This window comes from Triturus cristatus, chromosome 3_1, assembly GCF_964204655.1.
Source record: "Triturus cristatus chromosome 3_1, aTriCri1.1, whole genome shotgun sequence".
Classification (NCBI taxonomy): domain Eukaryota; kingdom Metazoa; phylum Chordata; class Amphibia; order Caudata; family Salamandridae; genus Triturus; species Triturus cristatus.
The window spans coordinates 2,166,155-2,184,704 of record NC_140583.1 but is presented as its reverse complement, the minus strand read 5'-3'; the positions used below and the strand labels follow the sequence as shown (position 1 = coordinate 2,184,704).

General features: G+C 46.0%; 1 long non-coding RNA gene across 1 annotated transcript in view; it reads left to right on the top strand.

Moving 5' to 3' along the window:
- Positions 1 to 469: 469 nt before the first annotated feature.
- The window catches only part of LOC146859564 (uncharacterized), a 72,264-nt gene continuing 54,183 nt past the window's right edge, over positions 470 to 18,550 (top strand). Inside the window, exon 1 of the long non-coding RNA XR_014979033.1 lies at positions 470 to 495. This is a non-coding gene — a long non-coding RNA (uncharacterized LOC146859564). The remainder of the gene's footprint in view (positions 496 to 18,550) is intronic.

Below are 18,550 nucleotides of genomic sequence, written 5' to 3'. Positions count from 1 at the left end.
CAGTTTTCTCATCAATAATTCCACTGCAAATGTGCAGTGATATAATCAATGATGTCATAGAAGATGTCGTGAGTGATGTAATATGTGGGGTAATTAGTACTGCACGGCGAACATGTGAGGGCTCTGGTCTCATGCAAGGAAATGCTGGCATGCAGAAATGTCCAGACGATGGTGTGTCATGATAAGGTGTGTGAAACTCACAACTAAATTAAATGTGATTGGTGAGTTTCCGTTTTGTGTAACTGTCTTGTTTGTGGCTGGTTTACATTTATTTATCAGTCTGGCATCTAAAACTAAGTTGCTCAGAGGCTTCATGTACCTGGGCAAGCAGAGGTCATAGGTCATCCCTTTGGACCATGTCTTGTTTGAGCCCAATGTTTTTGGCTTCTGTGGTTTCTCCACTGCTTTTTGTGTTCATATTGTGTTGTCCTTCCATATTTAAGCCTTTAGCTAACACTGTTCTCTTTCTGTCCTCAGGGTGGAGCCAGTAGTGTGGTAAGCCGGACTTTACAGCTCTCCTACTTTACTATCTGTACAGCTATAAACAATACGTTTTGGTGGACGTTAAATTAATAAAAATGCCACCTGCAGTGAATATGAAAGTTATCAAACTCACAAAAAGTACCCTAATGGAATTATTAGAGATGTGATTCAAAATGTACACGAAAAGCACCTAAAAGTGTATGAAAAAGCATTTAGTTTTAAAGACGAGAACCCTCACTCACCATAAAGGTGACATGCTTCATCATTGGGTTCCCTCTTACACACAGTGTCCGCAAGGTACACTGTGTGGGCTGCAACTCTCCCTTTGGAGAGGAGCTTGAGGTGTTCTACACTCCAATGTGAGTTGTGAATGAGGGGCAGAGTGCAAAATAATATCAAAAGTGTGTTAAAACCATCGCAAGCGGGATTTTTTTTTTAATAACTATCCCTCACGGATGGAATTAAAATAAGTAGTGTGACGATAGGAGCAAGGATGTTTCCTATCTGACTAGGTCAACATGTTTCAGCCGGATGACCAAAAGTTCATGGCATTCTTCAGGACCATTGTCTTGTCGCTCTGCTTAAAAGTGAAAAACAAAAACCATACTTATGTTATGTAGGTGTCGTCAATGACCAACTTCAATCTGGTCTTCTTACTGTAACACATGAAAAACAATCCTCAATATTTCACATATTCAACTTGTAATAAGTGCCTACTACCAATGTGTATGTGAGATTTGTGCCAAACAACACCATAGTGAAGTACACACAAATAAATCAATATTCTCACCAGGAAGCAGATCAATTATCTGCCTATACCTTTCATTGGTCCTTTAATTATAAGCGGGTACCTGAAGGTAAAATACAAATTATTGCACACATTATTCTAAAGCACCAGTTCGGGTCAGCATATAAAAATATAAGATTTAAAATGAAACAAAACGCTCAGGATGGAATGTAATCCATTATATTCCTCCCTTTTAGCGTCATTAGTATTGTAATGGCCGAGCGTGGTCTCGCACCAGGAAGAAAGTATAAAACTATGTAGAGCTAGAGGGGCAGATGTTGTTCAAGTCTCAACCGCCATTCGCTAAATGTCTAAAGACAGAACAACCACGGGTTCAATTATGGCTTCTGATGATGCTCAGACTTGCTGGGAGCTCTGCGTCTGATGATGCCCAGACTCACTCAGATCTCTGCGTCTGATGATGCCCAGACTCACTCAGATCTCTGCGTCTGATGATGCCCAGACTCAATCAGATCTCTGCGTCTGATGATGCCCAGACTCACTCAGATCTCTGCGTCTGATGATGCCCAGACTCAGACAGACCTCTGCTTCCGATGATGTTCAGACTCACTCGGGGCTCTGCTTCTGATAATGCACAGACTCACTCAGAGCTCTGCGTCTGATGATGCCCAGACTCACTCAGATCTCTGCGTCTGATGATGCCCAGACTCAATCAGATCTCTGCTTCTGATAATGCCCAGACTCACTCAGATCTCTGCTTCCATAATCAGACTCACTCAGAGCTCTGCTTCTGATAATGGCTAGACTCACTCAGAGCTCTGCTTCCATGATCAGACTCACTCAGATCTCTGCGTCTGATGATGCCCAGACTCAATCAGATCTCTGCGTCTGATGATGCCCAGACTCACTCAGATCTCTGCGTCTGATGATGCCCAGACTCAGACAGACCTCTGCTTCCGATGATGTTCAGACTCACTCGGGGCTCTGCTTCTGATAATGCACAGACTCACTCAGAGCTCTGCGTCTGATGATGCCCAGACTCACTCAGATCTCTGCGTCTGATGATGCCCAGACTCAATCAGATCTCTGCTTCTGATAATGCCCAGACTCACTCAGATCTCTGCTTCCATAATCAGACTCACTCAGAGCTCTGCTTCTGATAATGGCTAGACTCACTCAGAGCTCTGCTTCCATGATCAGACTCACTCAGATCTCTGCGTCTGATGATGCCCAGACTCAATCAGATCTCTGCGTCTGATGATGCCCAGACTCACTCAGATCTCTGCGTCTGATGATGCCCAGACTCAGACAGACCTCTGCTTCCGATGATGTTCAGACTCACTCGGGGCTCTGCTTCTGATAATGCACAGACTCACTCAGAGCTCTGCTTCTGATAATGCCCAGACTCACTCAGAGCTCTGCTTCCATGATCAGACTCACTCAGAGCTCTGCTTCTGATAATGGCTAGACTCACTCAGAGCTCTGCTTCCATGATCAGACTCACTCAGATCTCTGCGTCTGATGATGCCCAGACTCAATCAGATCTCTGCGTCTGATGATGCCCAGACTCACTCAGATCTCTGCGTCTGATGATGCCCAGACTCAATCAGATCTCTGCGTCTGATGATGCCCAGACTCAGACAGACCTCTGCTTCCGATGATGTTCAGACTCACTCGGGGCTCTGCTTCTGATAATGCACAGACTCACTCAGAGCTCTGCGTCTGATGATGCCCAGACTCACTCAGATCTCTGCGTCTGATGATGCCCAGACTCAATCAGATCTCTGCTTCTGATAATGCCCAGACTCACTCAGATCTCTGCTTCCATAATCAGACTCACTCAGAGCTCTGCTTCTGATAATGGCTAGACTCACTCAGAGCTCTGCTTCCATGATCAGACTCACTCAGATCTCTGCGTCTGATGATGCCCAGACTCAATCAGATCTCTGCGTCTGATGATGCCCAGACTCACTCAGATCTCTGCGTCTGATGATGCCCAGACTCAGACAGACCTCTGCTTCCGATGATGTTCAGACTCACTCGGGGCTCTGCTTCTGATAATGCACAGACTCACTCAGAGCTCTGCGTCTGATGATGCCCAGACTCACTCAGATCTCTGCGTCTGATGATGCCCAGACTCAATCAGATCTCTGCTTCTGATAATGCCCAGACTCACTCAGATCTCTGCTTCCATAATCAGACTCACTCAGAGCTCTGCTTCTGATAATGGCTAGACTCACTCAGAGCTCTGCTTCCATGATCAGACTCACTCAGATCTCTGCGTCTGATGATGCCCAGACTCAATCAGATCTCTGCGTCTGATGATGCCCAGACTCACTCAGATCTCTGCTTCCATAATCAGACTCACTCAGAGCTCTGCTTCCATGATCAGACTCACTCAGATCTCTGCTTCTGATGATGCCCAGACTCACTCAGATCTCTGCGTCTGATGATGCCCAGACTCAATCAGATCTCTGCTTCCATAATCAGACTCACTCAGAGCTCTGCTTCTGATAATGGCTAGACTCACTCAGAGCTCTGCTTCTGATAATGCCCAGACTCACTCAGATCTCTGCGTCTGATGATGCCCAGACTCAATCAGATCTCTGCTTCTGATAATGCCCAGACTCACTCAGATCTCTGCTTCCATAATCAGACTCACTCAGAGCTCTGCGTCTGATGATGCCCAGACTCACTCAGAGCTCTGCGTCTGATGATGCCCAGACTCAATCAGATCTCTGCTCCTGATGATGCCCAGACTCAATCAGATCTCTGCGTCTGATGATGCCCAGACTCACTCAGAGCTCTGCTTCTGATAATGCCCAGACTCACTCAGATCTCTGCGTCTGATGATGCCCAGACTCAATCAGATCTCTGCGTCTGATGATGCCCAGACTCAGACAGACCTCTGCTTCCGATGATGTTCAGACTCACTCGGGGCTCTGCTTCTGATAATGCACAGACTCACTCAGAGCTCTGCTTCTGATAATGCCCAGACTCACTCAGATCTCTGCGTCTGATGATGCCCAGACTCAATCAGATCTCTGCGTCTGATGATGCCCAGACTCACTCAGATCTCTGCGTCTGATGATGCCCAGACTCACTCAGATCTCTGCGTCTGATGATGCCCAGACTCACTCAGATCTCTGCGTCTGATGATGCCCAGACTCAGACAGACCTCTGCTTCCGATGATGTTCAGACTCACTCAGATCTCTGCTCCTGATGATGCCCAGACTCAGACAGACCTCTGCTTCCGATGATAATTAGTATTGTAAAAAGGTCTCCTGGTGAGAATATCCAAGCTCACTCTCAGTGTTGCTCCAGTAACAGACACTCACTCAGGTATCTGTTCCTCATTATGCTCAGACTACGGCCAATTATAATGCAATGTCACTCAGATCTGTGCATTTGATTAAAGCACGAATCATTCAGAGCACATCGAATCTACAGTCTCCATGGCTGCTACATTGGATATTCCATCCAGCTCTATCCAAGCTTTAAAATTGGCTTTTCAAAGGATTGCCTTAGTTGTTCAGGCTAGTAATTTACAGTATCCTTAGAGTGCAGGACAGAAGTCAGTTTTCTCCTGGACTGCTAATAAGGGTTGGACTAAACTACTTCCCATGTTAGGAAGGAGAAGGGCACAACCTAGCAACTGCCATTGTTGAAGAAGAAGAGATTTCCCCACAGAAGTAGAAAAAGGATAGATAACGTGTGTGTACCATCGATCAGCAGATTTTTGCATCAACAATTATACACCTTTATATTTGAAAATAGAATTCACAACATATTTCCAGGAGAAAACCTGCAAACCTTCTTCCCTCGCAGATTTCTGGATGTAACGTAAACCTCTTTGTGAAACCCAAATAAGGAACTCCACCCATGTGAGGTCACAAGCCTCTAGGAGACAATGAAACACCTGGAAAGCACGCCATATCACCTGTAGAGTTTAACCCTCTAGAGGCCCAGGAGACGATAAAAAAACTAGACACCATGCATTACACTTGTAGAGTTTAACTTTTTAGAGGCCGAGGTGGCAATGGAAACACCTTGACCATGCCATATCAATTGTATAGTTTAAGTCTCTAGAGGCCCAGGTGACAATGAAACACTAGGAAAGCACGCCATATCACTTCTAGCGTTCAATCCTCTAGAAGCCCAGGACCTGGAAACCACGCCATATCACTTGTAGAGTTTAACTCTCTATAGGTCCAGGTGACAATGGAAACACCTGGAAACCACGCCATATCACTTGTAGAGTTTAACTCTCTATAGGTCCAGGTGACAATGGAAACACCTGGAAACCATGCTATATCACTTGTAGAGTTTAACGCTTTAGAGCACCAAATGGCCTGTTCTTGCTCTCCTCAGATAGGTTCACTCTCCCTGGCTCCCTCTAATAGTACTAGGCAATGCCACTACCATAACCCTCTCCCTCACTCAAAGCATTTTTTACCTATGCTCCCTCTAAACACACATGACAATGACTCAACTCAAACCATGGTCACAATGGGGCAGATATATGTCTCCTGGCGCATCTCTGCAAATCAGCAGGGATGCGCAAGGAAAGATGCGCCACGCAAGTTTACCCTTGCGCCACCACAGATGCGCCGCATTTACAATGCAGCGCATCATGGCGCAAGGATAAACAGATGCGTGACGCATCTGATGGCATAAGGGCGGCGCATTACTGGAGTTGTGTCGCAAGCACGACGCAACTCCAGCAATGCTCAGGGGCTGCCCATACCGAACATGCTGCGTCATGCCTTACGCCTGCTTCAAGCAGGCGCAGGGTTTTGACGCAGCAGCGTCAGAAAAGTGACTCAGTGAAATCTTGTAGATTTCACTGCGTCACTTTTCCGAGGCTTTTTCCGACGGAACGCCCACAGTGCATACATTAAACCTGACGCAGGTTTAATGTAGCGCAGGGCTTTACAACGTGACGCATCTCCCTAGATGCGTCACGTTGTAAATAAGGCGCAACATGGCGCATGGTTTACGCCGCCGCTGCGTCACAGAAGTGACGCAACGGCTTAAATGTCTCGCAAGGGGCTTGTAAATCTGCCCCAATGTTTCTAGCAAACTGATTAGAAAGGAGCATTTCTTCTGCCTTCCTTATACCCCACACCATAACTTGCAAGACTCACCGTCACTGAGGATCATACACTGGAAACCTTTATACTCCCTCCTCTCATCTAATACTCGCGACATAACCCCTCACCAGCATGCCCCCTCTGCTCAGCTCAGACTGGACTCCAGACTCAAGAAGTTAGGTACGAATAGCCACACAATTAATTACCTGCCCAACATCTCCAAAAACTGGATTATGTCTCTAAAACATAGACTACTCAAAGCTAACCCAGAAACCCTTATCTCTGACCTCTAATTCTGTCTAAAAAAGGTGCGATTACTAGCGACCTGATCTTTCATACCAAAGAAGAGCTCAGTGGAGACTGGCGTTCCACTCTTTACTCAGAATCGCCTCGGCCAAGAAATTTCCTCATGGTCTTAGACTATTGGCTGTGACCTCACCCGCATTTAGAGGAAATGCTACTATTTCCATCTATAGCAATGGGACTATACTAATTCAGTCCACCAATCGCAACCTGGCCATCTTTGATGAAAGATTCGACTGCATTAAAAAGTCGCTGGACCATAGTGACACCCCTATTCACCCGAGGAACGACCTTCCACTAACTCCAACTCAAGGCCAACTCAATCCCTCTCTATTGTCCCACACCCACTGGTCGACTGCCCCTCATACTTCCAACAACACTCATAGGGCTCCGGTTCCACCATACCTAGGCTCCACATACTCATCCACCGTGCCCCGACCACCCAGAATTGACCAACTCCCTTCCCGTTATGTTGAAGGATTTGCTATCCCTAGCCTCGGTCACCTCTCCCACACCTCCCACTCTCTCTTTCCTCCAAACTCTCTCCTATATAATTCCCTTTCCCCACAGCTGGTGCATCCACTCTCCACCAGGAAAGCAATGCCACCTAACCCCCCTCTAGCGTCCAAACACCATGTTCTCCTTTCCATCTGAGACGGAAATCCTCCTTGGAGATTGTCCCTCCTCCCCCTCGTCCCCTTTCTGTGAACTCACCTACGTCCTCCACCATAGTGAACCTCACTTCTCCTCCCATCCACACGAACCATGAACCACAAGCGGATCCGGCTGCTAACCTCAGGGAAATAAACCAGGAACTTCTTAATCTCAAAACTGCGATTCAAAATCTCATCAACACCACTGCTGTCCTGGCCCTTGATTTCACTTCCAACATGACCTCGCAGGAGTTTCTGCATTTGATCTAGCACCACCATATTCCACTTTCCTCTTCCACAATGCTACCGTCTGACCCCGGGCCAGAGCTCGAATACCACCACCTAATCTAACGACCCATCAAGACCCGCCAGATCCAAAAATCCGAGCATACATGTTCCTCATACGGCTATATTAGCCCTTCTGGATCTTCACAAACCATCCCTTTAAATCCCCTGAAACGAAAAATCCCAAACAAGACAACACGGAGACTATACAATGCATCACACCTAACCTGCATAGAGCCCCCAGATTCAACGGCAATACCTTAAACTTCAATAACCTCATGTAGATCCCTATTACGCAGCCCTCGCCCATTGAATACAAAACACACCTGAAATTCTTGCTACTTAACTGTAGATCAGCGGTGAAACATGTCATGGACCTTGCAGATCTCATCCTTGCTCAAGAGCTTGACCTCCTTATCCTCACCGAAACTTGGCTCACTGACTCCTCAGGCCCCATCCTTGACATTCTAGTCCTGCCCAGCCACAACATTATCAGACTCGATCGAGTTAAGAAAATGGGTGGTGGCATAGCCTGTATCTACCACAGCGCTCTCCTAACTTTAGGACTCCTAAATGCCTCCTGTGAATACTGAAAGTCTTAAAGTTAGGATTCTTCTTAGTTTAGGAGTAGTAAAGTTAGGAGTTCTAACTTCTGTGAATACCAAAATGAGTAAGTGCCTTCTGTGAATACCAAAATGAGTAAGTGCCTTCTGTGAATACCAACATGGTCGTAAGTTTAGGATTTTGTCTTAAGTTAGTTCTGTGAATTGGGCCCGTAGAGTTTAACTTTCTAGAGGCCCAGATGACAATGGAAACACCTGGAAACCATGCCATATCACTTGTAGAGTTTAACTCTTTAAAAGCTGAGGTGACAATGGAAACACCTGGAAATCAGGCCATGTCACTTGTAGAGTTTAACTCTCTAGAGACCCAGGTGACAATGGAAACACCTTGAAGCCGTGCCACATCACTTATAGGGTTTAACTCTCTAGAGTCCCAGGGGAAAATAAAAACACAGGAGCTCATGCCAAATCACTTGTAGAGTTTAACTCTCTAGAGGTCCAGGTGACAATGAGCCACGAGGAAACCACGCCGTATAATTTGTAGAGTTTAACTATCTAGAGGCCCAGGTGACTATAAAACACTAGATACCAAGACATATCACTTGTAGAATTTAACTATCTGGATGCCCAGGTGACAATGGGAACACCTCAAAACCGTGCCATTTCACTTGTAGAGGTAAACTCTTGAGAGGCCAAGGTGTCAATGAAACAAGAGGAAAACACGCTCTATCACTTGAAGAGTTTAAGTCTCTGGAGGCCACATTGACAATGAAAACACTTTAACACCGTACCACATCACTTGTAGAGTTTAACTCTCTAGAGGCCCAGGACCTGGTAACCTCGCCATATCACTTGTAGATTTTAACTCTCTAGAGGCCAGTGGTAACCATGCAGTATCATTTGTTAGAGTTTAACTTTCTAGAGGCCCAAGTGACAATGGAAACACCTGGAAACCCTGCCATATCAATTAAGTTTAACCCTCCAGAGGCACAGGACCTGGGTAATCACCCCATATCACTTGTAGAGTTTAACTCTCTAGAGGCCAGTGGAAACCATGCGGTATCACTTGTAGAGGTTAACTCTCTATAGGCCAATGTGACAACGGAAACGCCTGGAAACCACGCCACATCATTTGTAGAGTTTAACTCTCCGGAGGCCAATGTGACAATGGAAACACCTGGAGACCGTGCCATGGCACTTGTAGAGTCTAACTCTCTGAAAGCCCATGTGACAATGGAAACATGTGCTCACACTCTTGTTGTTGATCAGTTTGGTCCTTGAGCCTGCAGTGAGGGGAACGGCCAGCGTTGGGGGCACTCTTGACTTTTCACCCTACCTCTGACATCGCCGCCGTGAGGGGAACGGCCCTGGGAAGTCTACATCCCCCATCACGCAGCGCCCGGGACCCATTTAAGGCTTCCAGCAGTCTCGCAGCGTGGGACGCGCGCGGGCAGCGCCCGGGTGAAGCCCGGTCCAAGGGCGGGCCCGTCCTTGCCCGTCAGTGGCCGACTGTGGCCGGGCTGGGCACTCCCTCTTGGTTTTGGGCTGTGTTATTTGTGTGCAGGGTATTGTCAGTTCATACGTAGAGATTTGGTGATTAGTGAGGCCATACTTGCATTGATGGGAGTAGGGGTAGTCTAACCATTGTATAAGTGCACTAGTGTCAAATCAACAGGCATTATGAGTAAGAGGACAGCTGAAGGAAGACTGGTGGGGACCCTGGATGATTACCTGACTAGGGCAGAGTCGGTAATCAATAATAAGATTCAAGCTGTGGAGAGAAGATTATCTCTAGACCCACTTACGGTGCTATTAGCTCCTCAGCCTGTGGATGCGCTGGTTACTATTGTGGAGAAGTGTGGCTCAATGGTTAGAGCAGGCAGGCCTTGATGCTGAGCTCTGGCCAGGGACCAGGGTTCGATTCCCGCCTCAGCGGGTCTCGGGCACAATTCCTCTGACCGGATATTCTCGCCTCAGTGCCTATTCTGATCATGGGTCCCACGCTGCAACTCTGGGCAATAGCTTGCTTAGTCTCCACAACGGCCCCCACAGCGCGAGGGATGCCTGGTTTCACCATGGGGGTGCCCAGGAGTGGACACTTCACAAGGAAAACCAGGAAGGGTTCCCTTGCGGTATTCATAGAAGCGCCGGGAAACCCACTGCGGGTAGCTGTGCGCTATACAAGTACAAAAACATTTACATTTACATTTACTATTACAAATACTGGGCCTGTTAATTGTCCCATGGCAGACCTAGCTCGTTTATCTCCCAGGGCAGGTATTACCGATACCCTGTCACTTGTAGATAGCTCCCCTATAGTAACAACAAGGGCAAAACAGAAAGTTATTGACCCCAAGCCTAGAGAACCACCTTGCAAGAAACGGAAAGGTAGAGGTCCCTGCAAGCTAAGTGCCCCAAAGGTACCTGTGGGAAATAGAGGGGCTCAACCTTGTGGGAATCCAACTGTGCTTGAAAATATCCCCTCCATGCAACCCCCGATTCAGCAGCTTCTTGAGCCATTAAGCTCATTTCTCAAGGATCAGCTGACATCCCTTATTCAACCTTTTTTGGGAAAACTAGATCTAGTGGTGACAAGGTTAAACCGTATTGAAGATACCTTGTTAAATAAAATCCCTTCAGCTGTAAATCCTCCTATACCTACATCTAACTCTATGGCTAGTACTGTAGGTGAAGTGGCTCCTGCCGTTCATTCTGACTCAAGATCTCAAGGCATTAACCCTCACGATAAAGCTGTAAGTAGAGTAACTTTAAATCGGTCTATGGTCCCCTCTCCTTTCCTGGAAAGGCCTTTACATGCCCAGCAGCTCAGGAAGAATACACAAGGATCTACTGACCAGGCAACAGAGGATCCTGATGAATTAATAAGCCTACATCTTCCCCAGGAGGCCACCCCCTACACAGTCATTTTAGCTAATGTTCCACCACTCCCAGCAGGGACAAGGGAGCACTGGTCCAACTTAAAAAATAAGGCCCTTCACTACCTAGGGAACAAACTGGGGGCTAGCAATAGCTTGTTTGAAGAATTCAAAATGGTTAGAAGGGTCAAATGGATTGGCCACTCCCAAAAGTCCCTGGGAGGAGATTGTGTGGTACTTAGCTTTAGGTCTCCTCTCCTGGTAGAACAAATCTTGGAGAGAGCCTGCTTCCTCGCTTTAAACCCAAACGCGATTATGATCCTCCTCTTGGCTATTTTTATAGACCAGTAAGGGAGCCTTTATGTTGCCAGTCCAGAGTTAAGATTAATGCACCACAGCAGTATTTACAGCCCCATGTTCCCATCCCGCTACAAAATCGTTTTACCGCTCTTTCTTCATTGGAGGAAAACGACTGACTGGGGGAAACCCTAGTCCATTATGAGATTGGATCAACAGGGGCTACTGACTCTCTAAGTTTGGCGCACTCTGTAAAAATTCCATCACTGGCTAAAGATGACGAATTAATTGCACCTGGTTTACTTAGTATCCACTCTCTTTCTCATTATAAAGTGGTAAATCGGGAACTGTCTAAAGAGTCTCATCCTTCTAATATTAACATCTCCTCTTGGAATATAGCAGGCTTATTCTCTAGATTAGCAGTACCTGATTGGCTGGCTTTTATAGACCAGGCAGATGTTTGGTGTTTTCAGGAGACCTGGTCGTTAGTTCCCTTATTTCGCACAGGGTTTTTGAACTTTTTTAAACCAGCATCTAAGGGTCCTAGAGGCAGACCGGTGGGAGGTTTGGCTATCTGGGTCCGGCAATGTGAAGGAGTTACAGCAGTGGAGGTTCCGCTTGATAATCCTGATATTTTGGCTATCAGGCTTACCTCCACAATGGGTCTCAATATTCTTATTATAAACATCTATGCTAGAGGTCTCCCAGGTGGCAAATGCTCCACCACGGTTTTCCTCTTGGACCAACTACTTTCTTCAGTGCCAAATGATGGCCACATGGTGGTGGCGGGTGATTTTAATACATGTTTTGAGCCCCTAGGAGCTGATGACGGGAAATTGTCCGAAACAGAGGACTCTGTATGGGGAATCCCCCAACTGGAATTAATCCCGATTGGGAAATGGACCCAAGCAGCCTTATATGTGAAGGGTCTATGTCTTGATAAGGGCCTGAGGGCTACCAATGGCAGAACAACATCAGATAGGGCAGGGAAGTCGACCTTTAATAATGGTAGAAGCGGGAGCCGAATTGATTATATTTTGGTTAATTACGAGTTGTGGCCACTAGTTATTGATATGGTGGTGACAGATAGAATTGAAAGCGATCACAATCCTCTGTCGCTAACTTTACTAGACAATAGTTTCAATACCCCCACAATAGATGTTGGGTGTGTTGTTCAAACGCAGACTATTTTGTCTAATGACCAGAGAAGGGTCCGCTGGCCTAAGATTGCAACTAATACCAAGGCACGGGAAACTATTAGGAATCTGGTTAACACAGCCATGAATAAAATAACTAGCTGTGAGTCAGAAGAAAGGGTTAAGTCTAGTATCCCGGCCATTCATAGCGAATTATTTATGGATCTTAAATCCCTGTTTGTCAAGAGTCTGACAGCCCGTGGTAAAATTCAACCCACGAGGGAGTTTACCTGGTTTGATGCTAGCTGTAAAGACACGCGTAGAGCACTCTCTATAGCTCTCAAATCCAGATTACCTGATAGTATTAGATCCTGTAGAATTGCGTACAAAACTGCACAATTAAAAGCTAAGAAAACATGGGACGAAAACCGCTGGAGTGAGTTGTTTGAGGCCTGCAAGGGTAGGAAAATGAGTCAATTTTGGCATCTCCTCAAATGGGGGAAGATTCCTCATGATATGACTCCGTCAAATCATGTCGAACCTGCTCAGTGGGTCAGCTATTTTGCTAATCAGTTTAAGTCCAGGAACAGGCCCGAAGGAGTCTTGTTGTATGACTCTAATATAGAAGACTTAAGGTTCGCCCCTAGTGAGGTGAAGGCTATTTTGAAATCCCTTCCATGTGGTAAAGCTCCTGGCCCGGACTGCATTCCTGCCGACTTATTTAAACAGGACCAGGACGTTTGGATTCCTTATTTGACTACCTTCGCTAATGCACTGGCTCGTGGAGCATCGGTCCCGGATTCTTGGTTCGGGGCAGAGATTTTGCCGATCTATAAGAAAGGTGATCGCTCTGCCCCGTCCAATTACCGTCCGATTAGTCTCATAGATGCTGCCCAAAAGATAGTTGCTCGCCTTCTCTTGGGTCGTATCCAATCTTGGATCTCTGAAAATGATATTTTAACGCCTCTGCAGGCGGGGTTTCGGTCCCATGTTGGTACTATTGACCAAGCTTTTAGGTTCACTTTACTGTATTGGAAGGAAGTTTTCTTAGGGGGTGGCATGCTTTTTGCCGCCTTTGTTGACCTAAAGGCAGCATTCGACTTGGTCCCAAGATGGAAGTTATGGGAAGTTCTTGGAGCAATGGCCTTCCCTCCTGAGCTACTTAGGCTTCTGATTAGACTTCATGAGCATACATATGCCCTGGTTCGTTGGGGTAAACCAGGGGAGGTGACACCAAGATTTGAGGTATCTAAGGGGGTAAGACAGGGGTGTGTACCGGCTCCCACACTTTTTTCCCTGTTTATCAATGGGGTCACCAACTACTATTCAAGTTTTCCAACTGATGCTCCCTCCCTAGCTGGCATGAAGGTCCCACTTCTCATGTTCGTGGACGATACACTCTTAATATCCAAAACGCGCCAGGGGCTTCAGTTAGCACTGTCCCGTTTTGAATTGTTTTGTCGCGAACATGAGCTTGAGGTAAATGTGGGGAAGACCAAATTTATGGTTCTTCGGGGAGCCAGACCAGTTAAGGCAAGGGTCGTAATGGAAGGTGCAACACTAGAATAGACTTCTACTTTTACTTATTTGGGTGTCACCTTTTCTGATAACCTAAGTTGGAAGCCCCAGATTGATACTTTTGCCCTCAAACATATTCAACTAGGTGGAGCATTGCTTAAGGAACATAGCCTTTCGCTCACTAAACCCATGGCTCTCCTGATTAAAATTTACGGCTCCAAGATTCTTCCTGCGGTCATGTATGGTGCTGAACTATGGGGGTTTGGTAAAATAGATTCCCTGAGGGTGGCTCAAAATAAATTTCTTAGGTCAGCGGTTGGGTTACCTCAATCTTCCCCTTGTATACCCCTCCTTTATGACCTAGGTTGCCACCCTGTGGAGGATCTGTTGCGCTATAGGCCTCTGGCATTCTGGCGACGCCTATGGACTACACCCGAATTGTCCTCTTATGCCAAGGCACTATTGGAAGTCAAAAATCTTGGGGGATCCCTTAGAATCAGCTGGTTGTCAGAAATTAAATCTATCCTGACTAATATGGGGTTGGGTGATCTGTGGTCTAACCCTGTGGCGGCTGTTTTCCCTCCGAAAAAGATATTTAGGGATACTTATTGGCAATGGGTCAAAGCTAAGCGCTTTGCATCTCTAACTGCAGGCCCCTTGACTTTAACATTCCTGACCGTTAAGGACGTTCCCTACTTAGAGTCATACTGGGATATAATTACTAAACCACTGGACCGTAAACTTTATCACCAGTTTAGACTCGGAACCTTACCACTACGTTGTTTTACCAAAAACTGGTCTACCCCGGGTAACGATAAATGCCCCCATTGTGAGGACAAGATAGAAACTGTTGATCATTTTTTATACGTTTGCCCGGAGTATATTCGCCCACGACGGTTGTGGTTACGTCCTGTCTGTTGTAAACTAGGAGTCAGATCTGTATTAATTGCCAGTAGAATGCTGAAATCCGATACCACCAGTTTTGTGATCATCGGGGTGGCGAAATATATCAGTTGGGCATGGCTTTTACGAAATCGGTCTATTAGCCCCTAAATATTGTCCTGGCATTTATGTAGCCTGTGATGATATAGATCTTATTAACTCAAGTCATGTAAATCTTGCACATTTATTACTTTTTTTATCATTGATGTTTTAGCATATGAATTAAATTTATTGGTTTTAAGTATATTTGTCTATATATATCTGTGTTTTAATCTATGCATGATGATTTTTAGAATGTCTTTTATGATGAAATAATCGCAATAAAGACTTTTTGACTTGACTTGACTTGACTAGTAAACACACCATATCAATTTGAGAGTTTACCTTTCTGGAGGCCGAGGTGACAATGGAAACACCGGGAAACCACGCCATATCACTTGTAGAGTTTAACCCTCTAGAGGCCCAGGACCTGGAAACCATGCCATACAACTTGTAGAGTTTAAATCTCCATAGGTCCAGGTGACTTTGTAAACTCCTGGAGACCATGCTGTATCACTTGTAGAGTTTAACCCTCTAAAGGCCCAGGACCTGGAAACCATGCCAAATAACTTGTAGATTTTAACTTTCTAGATGACGAGTTGCCAATGGAAACACCTGGAAATCAGGTCATATCACTTGCAGAGTTTAACTCTCTAGAGGCCAGTGGAAACCATGCCGTATCATTTGTTAGAGTTTAACTTTCTAGAGGCCCAAGTGACAATGGAAACACCTGGAAACCATACCATATCACTTAAGTTTAACCCTCCAGAGGAACAGGACCTGGGTAATCACCCCATATCACTTGTAGAGTTTAACTCTCTAGAGGCCAGTGGAAACCATGCGGTATCACTTGTAGAGGTTAACTCTCTATAGGCAATGTGACAACGGAAACGCCTGGAAACCACGCAACATCATTTGTAGAGTTTAACTCTCCGGAGGCCAATGTGACAATGGAAACACCTGGAGACCGTGCCATGGCACTTGTAGAGTTTAACTCTCTGAAGGCCCATGTGACAATGGAAACACTAGTAAACACACCATATCAATTTGAGAGTTTACCTTTCTGGAGGCCGAGGTGACAATGGAAACACCGGGAAACCACGCCATATCACTTGTAGAGTTTAACCCTCTAGAGGCCCAGGACCTGGAAACCATGCCATACAACTTGTAGAGTTTAACTCTCCATAGGTCCAGGTGACTTTGTAAACTCCTGGAGACCATGCTGTATCACTTGTAGAGTTTAACCCTCTAAAGGCCCAGGACCCGGAAACCATGCCAAACAACTTGTAGAGTTTAACTTTCTAGAGGACGAGTTGCCAATGGAAACACCTGGAAATCAGGTCATATCACTTGTAGAGTTTAACTCTCTAGAGACCCAGGGGAAAATAAAAACACTAGGAACTCATGCCAAATCACTTGCAGAGTTTAACTCTTTAGAGGCCCTGGGGACATGGAAACAATAGGAAACCATGACATATCACTTGTGGAGTTTAACTCTCTAGAGGTCCAGGTGACAGTGAAACACGAGGAAACCACGCCGTATAATTTGTAGAGTTTAACTCCCTAGAGGCCAGTGGAAACCATGCGGTATCTCTTGTAGATTTTAACTTTCTAGAGGCCAAGTGAAAACCATGCTCTGTAACTTGTAGAGTTTAACTCTCTATAGGCCAATGTGACAATGGAAACACATGGAAACCCCGCCACATTATTTGTAGAATTTAACTCGCTAAAGGCCCAGGTGACAATGGAAACACCTGGAAACCTCGCCACATAATTTGTAGAGTTTAACTCTCCAGAGGCCAATGTGACAATGTAAACACCTGGAAAACATGCTGTATCACTTGTAGAGTTTAACCCTCTAGAGGCCCAGGACCTGGAAACCATGCTGCATCACTTGTAGAGTTTAACTCTCAGGAGGCCGAGTGGAAAACATGCTGTATCACTTGTAGGTTTAACTCTCTAGAAGTCCAGGTGATAGAGGAAGATTAGCAAACCATGCTGTATCACTTCAAGAGTTTAACTCTTTAAAAGCTGAGGTGACAATGGAAACACCTGGAAACATGGAAACACCTGGAAATCAGGTCATATCACTTGTAGAGTTTAACTCTCTAGAGACCCAGGTGACAATGGAAACACCTCGAAGCCGTGCCACATCACTTATAGAGTTAACTCTCTAGAGTTAAGGGGAAAATAAAAACACTAGGAACTCATGCCAAATCACGTGTAGAGTTTAACTCTCTAGAGGTCCAGGTGACAATGAAACACTAGGAACTCATGCCATATAACTTGTAAAGTTTAACTCTCTAGAGGATGAGCTGACAATGGAAACAATAGGAAGCCATGCTATATCATGCGTTTACTGCTCTGTCAAGGTCAGCATATCAGACCAATTCAATAACCTTAGACAAACATGGGAGCAGGACATTGAGCCAGCTGAGGATAATGAAGGGGTGGAGGCCAGACTAGCACCTCACGACCTGGCCATTGTTCCCAGGGCTTGCCTCATCCAAATTCAATATTTATACAAATTGCACTGTTACTCATTTGAACTGCACTCATTTCCCACATCTACCCACGATGCAAGGCACATAACAAGAATTGGTTGCACGTGGGCTGGCAGTGCCCTCAAATCAAAGACACGGGTCCCAAATAGGCGCATTTCTATTGCAAGTCCATGGAATCCCTTTAGTGAATCCTCCAAATGTATGTCTGCATGAACTGATGAGCGATTGGGAAGGTTCAAGTCATGGACAACCCCTGTTGGGGAGGAGCTTCCTACTCCCCAAAAGAGACACTGGACGGAAATGAAAGGTTCCACACTCCCCAAACATGCAACTATGATCGAATGGGCAGGGAGCACAGATCAATGTGTGATAGCAGAGAGAATGTGGGGTCCCTGCGGGGGTTAGTCTGGTCTCAGCATAGGATGGACGAGTGACATAGATCAGTGTTTGACAGGCAAGGGCATGTGGGGTCCCCGGGGGAGTTACTCTCGACTCAGTGGAGGATGGACGAGGGGCATGGATCCATGTGTGACAGGCAAGGGCATGTGGGGTCCCTGGGGGAGTTACTCTGGACTCAGTGGAGGATGGAAGAGGGACATAGATCAGTGTGTGACAGGCAAGGGCATGTGGAGTCCCTGGGGGAGTTACTCTGGACTCGGTTATGTTATGTTATGTTATAGAGCGCGTCAAATTCCCGGAGGTGTCCTGGAGCTATCTACTTCCTCTGAGACTACTGGGCCGATGAAGAGTGGAAAGGGCGTTTACTCATTGAGAGAAGAGCCACGCCTTTAGTTCTTTACTAAATGACCAATGATCCGTCATGGACCTGAGATGGAGAGGCAACTCGTTCCATGCTTTTGCTGCACCGTAAATAAAACTTTTGCCTCCCCATCGAGCTTTCTTTATATGTGGCACCCGAGCCAACTTGGCTTCTTTAGACCACAAGGTTCTTTCCGGGACATACCAACGTAGTCTAAGCTTTAGAAAATCTGGACCCATGCTGTGTAAAGCCTTAAATGCCAGGCAAAGAGCCTTGAAGTGTACTCAGCTTTTGACTGGAAGCCAATGTAGAGCTTTCCTCTCATTAGAGACAGAGGAACATCTTGAAG